General features: G+C 35.8%; 1 pseudogene; it reads left to right on the forward strand.

Moving 5' to 3' along the window:
- The first annotated feature begins 400 nt into the window (after nt 1-400).
- On the forward strand, nt 401-5737 carry LOC128626022 (60S ribosomal protein L21-like; annotated as a pseudogene).
- Nucleotides 5738-8841: the final 3104 nt, after the last annotated feature.

An 8841-nucleotide genomic window follows, 5' to 3' on the forward strand; every position in this document is an offset into this window, starting at 1 on the left:
ACAATGACTTCAGAACATGAGCAAAATGGTAAACATTTACTATTATTACTTGGTGAATAACTCTAACATTTATGCAGACCCATCTCTTTAAATGTACTTCATCCTTTCAATCACCTGGAGGTTCAAATAATGAGATATATGTCAGGAAAAGTTACTAGGAAAATCTACACATCATTAAATTAAATTGATATTGTTGTTATTATTATTTTATTTTTTGGAGATCAGCAATGTAAATATTTTTGACAGCTTTTTTTCTGTCGCCAGTGATTATGAAGTAAATACATGCCTTTGAGGACAAAAGAAAGCCGTACTCATTCAGCGGGGTCACCAAGCAGATCAGATTCCTCTCCTTTGAGGGTGTCCCTCAGCTTCCTCACCAATCCTGTCTGATAAACCCGATATGGCCGAGATTGAGAAATTCAGTAAGTCGAAATTGAAGAAGACAAAAACACAGGAGAAAAATCCACTGCCTTCCAAAGAAATGATTGAACAGGAGAAGCAAGCAGGCAAATTGTAATGAGGCCCGCACCGTCAACATGCACTGTATATTTATTCCACAAGCACTGCTTTCTTATTTTACTTTTTTTAGCTGTTTAACTTTGGAAATTGCAAAGAGGTCGGGTCAGTTTAAATGACTGTGTTGCCCCTTTTCACATCAGAACTACTGACAATGAAGGCCGCACCTGCCTCTCCCATCTGCCTCTCTGGCTGGCAGGGAAGGAAGAGAACTTGCATGTTGGTGAAGGAAGAAGCTGGTGGGACGACAGTGAAATCTAGAGTAAAAACCAAGCTGGTCCAAGGTGTCCTGCAGGCTGTAAAACGCAGTTTAATCAGAGTACCTTTTTTTGTTAAAATGATTTTAATTATTGGAATGCATAATTTTTTAATATGCAAATGAAATGTTTTAAAATCTGAAAAAAAAGAAACCCATACTCATTAAAGTAATTCAAGTATCAGAGGGGACTAGGTCTACAGAACAATTGTTTCCACACCTCATGTTCAACGTTTTATAAAATGTAAACTAACTTCCCAGTAACCTAGGAAGATATATACATATGACAGATGAGCAATCAGGCTATACAACAACTTAGAAGAAGATCGGGCATGAAAAATAGGAATTATCAATGCTCTAAGATAGAATTTACATATAAGTTGTTGGGCTTATTAAGAAATGTAAAGACATCCAAAGATGATTGTTACCCTGGCTGGTGTAGCTCAGTGGATTGAACGCAGGCCTGTGAACCAGAGTATCGCAGTTCGATTCCCAGTCAAGGTACATGCCTGGGTTGCAGGCCAGTTCCCAGCAGGGAACACATGAGAGGCAACCATACATTGATATTTCTTTCCCTCTCTCCTTCCCTTCCCCTTTAAAGATAAATAAATAAAATCTTTTTAAAAATAAATAAATAGATTGTTAAAGGTAAATAGATGGAAAGGTAACAGACTGAGACAGACTGTGATAGTTCTGAAAGAATCAAAATCTTTGTAAAATAAAAAGTAATAATAATCCCCCTCCCTTTCTCCTTCCCCTCTAAAGATTAAAAAAAAAGTAATAATAATAAAAAGAAAGAAAGAAAAACAAATTTGTTATGGATTGTATCACAGAACTACAGAATCACAGGAGCTGAAAGAGTGTGGGAATTTTTCTAGGGTAGTCTTCAACCTGCCAGAATTCTGTGGGTTTCTTTCCCTGTATCTTTGGACATGTTTATCTGGCTTCTGCTTGATTCTTCCACTGATCCTGAGCTCTGGACATTTTGTTGTAAAGATTTTATTTTCAAACATCTCTCCTTGTTATAAATTTCTTCTTTACAGAGATCTGAAACTGGTCTCCGTGTAACATCTGCTCATTAGTTCTCCTCTGGAGAAGTAGTTCTAAACATTATTATTTTGGATCATAGACGTGCTTTATGGGATTTATGAGAGTTACGGACACTCACCCTAGAAAAATGCATCTCCTAGGCTCATTCATGGAGCTTAGGTTAAAGCATCCCTACTATATGGAGGGTAAAGCCTTTTCCACAAGACAGTTTTTTAAACAGTTTAAAACGTTCTCATGTTCTTTTTAAAACAACCTTACTAATTTCTTCAGTTCTTTCTTTTCTTTTCTTCCTCCTCTGTCCCTTCATCCACTTTTTAAAAACAAGAATATAGCCCTGGCTGCGTAGCTAAGTTGGTTGGAGCATCATCCCATACACCAAAATGTTGTGGGTTTGATCCCCAGTCAGGGCGTGGATCAAAGACTTTGGGATCATATGGATCTGGTTTGGGATAGAACCCTCCACTGAAAATAATAGATTTGGAGTTTCTTTTTGTCCTTCGTAGCCTAAGTCATGAGCATGGATGAAATAGCCCAGGATGCACAAAGGGTGTGAATAAAATGGAAGGCAACCAAGGATAGAACTCAGAACCATTAGCATTTGAAGGTAGCTGGGGGAGGAAGATGAGGAACAGCTGATGAAGGCAATTGACAGGAAAGCAGGGAAAAAGCTACTCCTTTAAAAAATCCAGATGCCCAGTAAGCTTCAGACATTCTGCTGTTGATCTTAATTTTTTCTTATATAGATCGCATATTGCCCCGTGCCATCCTTGTCTGTTGCTCTCCGACCACCCGCACAATAAGCCAAGGCCCCACTTGTGCTCGGATGGGTTGCTGTGCTTTTTATTATGCTCCGTCGATCCCGATGTCTATCTCTGCACTGATGCCACAGCATTTTAATTACTCAGTATCACACTTCGCAAACATCTCCCTCCCGCCATTTCATTGTAAAGTATGGTCATATTTCAGGTGGACAAAGTTGGTGGCACATCTTCGATAACGTAAATGTGTGCTGAATTACATAGACTGGTCACTTAGAGACCTCTGTGCAGCCAGTTCTAAAATGAAACTAGGGAAAGAGTTAACATACCATGTGGCGTACTATCTCCCTTTCCACTTTTCATCTACATAAACCACATTCTCTCAGACAGTGATCCCCACACTTGGCTGGGTGTTGGAATCACCTGGGGAGCTTCTAAAAGATGTAAATTCCAGAGCTCCGTCCTAGACGTACTGGGTACAATGGAGCATTTGGGGCCAAAGGACAGGTGGTTGGGATGTGTTCAGTTCAGGGCCTGGCATTTGGGAATCCTTGACAGAGAGTTCTGAGAACACCGGTTAAAGACATTTGTAGTGATGTTAGAGTGCTACTTTGTAATTAACTTTCATAAAGGAAGCACTTTATTAATCTTTCTTAATATTATAAAACAATGAATATTATTAAAAACTACAAACATTTTAGAAATAATAAGAAATGTAATATAACCTCACAATTTCCTCCTTGGTAAATAAAGGATATGAATAATCTAGTGAATATTCTGTGTTTCTTTCTCCATGATTTACTAGGTTATTTTTTCTGGAAATAAAATTGGATTATACTATATTTTGGGAGATTAGACTAAGAGACTGCACTTGGAAGCCAGGCTTATCTGGGTTTGAGACCCAGCTCTGACCCTTACCAGCCTCCTTGGGCCAATTATTTAACCTCTCTGAGCTTTGGGTCTTATTCATTAAATGCAGATAAAAATATAACCTACATCATAAGGTTCTTGGGGGAATTAGAGGTAATGCTTATAAAGGGCTCAGAACAACAGACAAAATAAGTTCTCAATAAATATTTTCTATTTCTTCTTCTCCTCTTTATTATTTGTTTAAAATTGCTAATAGTATAGACATATCCACCCAATATATTGAACAATTTATTAATAAAACATTTTCTTAATTCTTTTATATATATTTCACTATATGGAGTGCAGTGCCTTATTTAACCAATGCCCTACTTATACACATTTAGTTTTTCTCCCAGTTTTCTATTATCATAAATAGTACTGCAGGCAATATCCTTGTACGTATATCCTTTCATACTTGTTCAGTTTCTCTCTAATAAAAGAAATTGTTGAGTCAAAGCATATGAATATTTTAATAATGGTTTTCCCATGAACTCCACACAGCTTGTGTATTTATAAATAAATAAAACAATAAATCAACCAATAGTGTAGGGGGCCGTTTTCCTACATACTTGCCCAATTTGGATATTAGTATATATTTTTAAATTTTGCTAATGGGATAGGCAAATTGATATATCATTGCATTTATTGATTAGAGAAAGGAAACACTTAAAATAATCTATGTCACAGTTTTTTTATTTAGCTTTGTATTTTCCTATATGCCCCTGGTATATTTTCATCTTTAAGGTTTTCCCCCTTCTTTCATGTTATTCCTTTTATTTCTTTTTCTTCCATTCACCTTTTGATTTTCTTTCTCTCCTTGACATCACCTGAATGATATTTTATGTTAATGTTATTTTTCCTTCTCCCTTAATATTGCATGGTCTCTAGATCCCTTTAACATACTCTTTATTGTATTTGTCTTTTCTAACTAGAAGACGCCAATTAACTTCATCCTGCATTAGTCAAATCAGTGTTTTCTCTCTCCCCAACAATTCACATTGTGTGGAAGAGGGGAGAGTTAGCTTCCTCACTACCAATCTGAAGTAGAAAAGGGCTGGCTGGTTTTATATTTCTTTCCTCCCCAAATTGAGTAATCTCCTGCAGCATGTCATTGTTTCTTTGGCTTTCCAGATACAACCTACTGCTGACAGAAAATGTCCCAGCTTGTGCGAGTGCCAGTAGCATCTAACTGCACCCTAGATAGTCTGCACTGGCATTAACAGGCTTGGCAGAATGTTATGCTTTGGTGAGATGAAAATTTGCTTCAATAAATTGTGTTTGCATGAGGTTTGACCTCAAATTAAATCACACTGTTGTATGGGCTAAAACAGAAGTGGCCATCAAACTACAAAACAACCAAGATAACATGAATATCCTAATGGTCGTTTTAGATAGGTTACTATTTATAGCTTATTGTAATAACCTAATGGTCAGGAATAGGTCTTCATTCTTTCTATTCCAAATTCACTGTATTCTAACTTTACCAAAGTTGGTATCTTTCCTCATTTCCTAAAAAGAATGTATGGAAATATCCCCTAAGTAAGCATGTAACATGTTGATTTAAATTTTATGTTAAATACATCAAAATCATTTGGTATTTATTATAAAAGTAATTTGTACCTTTAAATTATAAAAGTAATATACCTTAAAGGTATATTAGCACATTTTCCAAGTGGAATTATGTTAGTTTATAGTGTAGGATTACAGTGTTTTCAAAAGCCTAAGTCAGCTTTTCAGCCAGAACGACCATCTTCCAGTAATTCGCCAAAAAGACTAACACAAAGGGAAAGAGGAGAGGTACCTGTTGTATATTCTCTAGGCCTTTTAGAAAACATAGAACTGTTCCTTTGGCTACATACATGTGAATCTACAAGAAAGGAGATACTGTAGATATCAAGGGAATGGGCACAGTTCGAAAGGAATGCCCCACAAATGTCCCCTGGCAAAACTGGAAGAGTCTACAGTGTCACCCAGCATGCGGTGGGCATTGTTGTAAACAAACAAGTTAAGGGCAGGATTCTTGCCAAGAGAAGTAATGTGTGAATTGAGCATATTACACTCTAAGAGCCGAGATAGGTTCCTGAAACATGTGAAAGAAAATGATCAGAGAAAGAAGGACGCCAAAGAGAAAGGCATCTGGGTTCAGCTGAAGTGCCAGCCTGCGCCACCCCGAGAAGCGCACTGTGTGAGAACCAGCAGGAAGGAGCCTGAGCTGTTGGAACCCATTCCCTGTGAATTCATGGCATGACAAGTGTGAAAAAATAAGACTTCATATGGATAAAAATGTTGGGGAAAAAGCCTAACTCATTAAACTAATAACTCACTAAACAATATTTTTAGCGGCTTGTATCATATGTGTTCAAATATATGAAGTTTCCCAAAAACAATAGTACCAATACATTTAATATTAAAATGATAATGTCACAATTAAAATAAAAACTATATACACTAACACAATATGGAGCCATTTAAATAAAATTAGAAAACCTATGTAGGGACAAGGAAATATTTATAACAATGTAAAGTGAATAAAGCATAATATTAAAATACGATTACAGGCTTACATATAGAATCCGATGAGAATGACTACCTTCTATTTTTAGGTTTAAGTTTTCTTCATCTTGCTATTGTATTGCCTTCTCAATAAAAAAAATTCCTGTGTAATAAATATAAACAGTAGCAAAGGTCCAATCTTTATTCAATAGTTCAACAATGATATCTTTCATTAAACAAAAATCAGGAAAAGTCACTTGACTAATATTCGTAATATGCAATTAATCTTCAGAATGTATATATTCCTTGTATTCGTAATAATCTTGGAAAGTTGGCCCTGAATAGATTTGGATAGAAACAAGGGTGATAGTTAGAACATTAAACATTCTATCATCAGAACAGAAAACTGACAAGCAGAACAGGCACAGCCATACTCGAGTGTAGGGGCTGAATATCCATGCTGGATCAAAGTGACAGTGTGATTTTAGAACAGGCCAAGGGAACTCTGTTTTTCCTGGACATTAACATAATTTGGTGAACAACACGTAGGTTGGCAATGAGAAGGCATAGGTTATAGTTCCAACTTTGCCAAATAAACCCCTTGAGTCTTGTCTTCTATATCACTAAAAATAAATAATTGAAAAGATGAGGTAATAAATGTGGGAAAACATTGTAAATTTTAGAGTTCAATAGAATCCATCAGATCTTTACAGTAATTAATAAAATGTTAACATTTTATTTATTTACTTGCATAGTATAGACATAATTGGCAATCTTGTTTTTCTAACATATCATTTAATGGGTCCAGTAACTGAATTCTGACTAAAAAATGAAGATTTCAGATAACATACAATGATACCATCAAAAACCTACCTTCATGAATTATGAATAATGACTGGAACTGCCAAATGTACAGGAAGTTGTTTTTTTAATTATAAAAACCAAATTTGTGTTCGATGACTTGAGAAGTATGAGCCACATGTGGTCACAAAGCTCAGAGTTCAACACACAGGTTTCCTGTGTTAGACTCTTCCAGGGTTGACTGTAATTTGCTGAACATTTATTGTACAAGTAATGCCAATATTTTATTAGTCTTATGAAGTTTTGCCTTTCCTCCCTTGTTTTCAATCCATTTTTTTCTTCAATGTTTTCCCCCCTCACTATGTTATAGGGGAGTTTTGGTTGGTTCTTCTCGTCTATTTGATGCCCCCTGTGATGTTTCATTGTGTCATGTCAACTACAGATTCTCTGGGTTTTTATACACAGCAGTTTTATACTTTTAAAACTTCTAAAACTTTTAGACTTTTTATTTACTTTTCAATGCATAAAAAGTACCATAAAGTTACACTGTTTAAGTAAATGGTCAGTGGTTCAGGCAGTCTTTGTAAAGAATTTTTGCACTTTATTAAGTTCTGAATGTTATAAAAATCCTGACCTTAATTTTAGAAAGCTTACTTAACAAGTGCTCAGAAACTCATACAATCCTTACCTCACTGTATAAATCACTATCAGTGTCAACATTTAGAAAGTACATGTTGATAGTCATCTCTGGCTGGAGTGATAAAATTATACAGGGTCCTGCACAATTAAAGCCCCCTTTTTATTACAAAATCTTTTATTACAAAACCATAAGCATGTAATTCTGTAACATTACAATATCACACTCAAGCACACCATATGACATTTTAGGTGAAGCGTTCAAATTAAAACTATAAATTATTACACCCATATTATTACCCTACCGACCACACTCAAGCAGACGTTACTTCTGCCAGATCCTGTACATATAGTAATAACACCAGGGACAGAGTAACAGTTATAACAGTAAAGACAATTTTGAATACCCTGTAGAGACTGAGGACCAAGAAAGTGTTTATTTGTCCCAAACATTAAATCAAATCTTGCCCTAAGCATTTGTCACCAAAAAAACAATACCGTCCTAAAAAACACACAGCCTAGGAATTACACTTCAATCAAAAGTCTAATTTACTCTATTTTATAACCTCAAGGGGCTCTTTTCATAAGAATTATTTCATTTTTCTAGCATTGAAGCAGTATAACATTATGGACAGACACCTGTTATACAAACCATCTTTTTTTTAATTTTTTTATTTTTTTATTATTATTTTTAATATTTTATTTATTTATCTTTGGAAGGAGAGAAGGAGAGAAACATCAATGTATGGTTGCCTTTCATGCGTCCCCTGCTGGGAACTGGCCTGCAACCCAGGCATGTGCCCTAACTGGGAATCGAACCGCGATTGTTTGGTTCGCAGGCCCGCGCTCAATCCACTGAGCTACACCAGCCAGGGCCAAACCATCTTAATACAAATACACATACGGTTCATATTTTCATGGATTCTTTAAAACATACTGTTATTCATATGCATTCTCATATGTCATAATAATGTGGTTATAACCATACATATAATATGAAACGATTCCATTGAAGAAAACAATCCCAGTGCTTGCATGGACACAGTGCAGGTATTTTCTACCCTCTTAATCCTCCCTCTTCCAGGATTTATTTCTGACATCAAACACATCAGCACTCCAGATCTCAAAGATAATTACTTACACATAAACATACACAACACAGCATTGGATCTGCACCTTCCTATCATCAGTTCTCAGAGATGTTTTCATGTAGGCTTGAAGAAACTGATATTTTCTTATAACATCAGATCTCTGCTCTCTGCCATCTTTCATTGTTCCCAAACCCGGAACCACCTATTTACCCTTATTCTCCTACACTTTCTCTTATTTGTAGTTAAACCAATTTCTTGAATGTTCAAAACAAACAAAAAACCACAACCAATCATTCCACCTTCTTTACTTTTGCTCTGCAAACCTTTCAGC

This window comes from Artibeus jamaicensis, unplaced genomic scaffold (assembly GCF_021234435.1).
Source record: "Artibeus jamaicensis isolate MK-2021 breed Jamaican fruit bat unplaced genomic scaffold, CSHL_Jam_final scaffold_1964, whole genome shotgun sequence".
In the NCBI taxonomy this organism is placed as follows: Eukaryota; Metazoa; Chordata; class Mammalia; order Chiroptera; family Phyllostomidae; genus Artibeus; species Artibeus jamaicensis.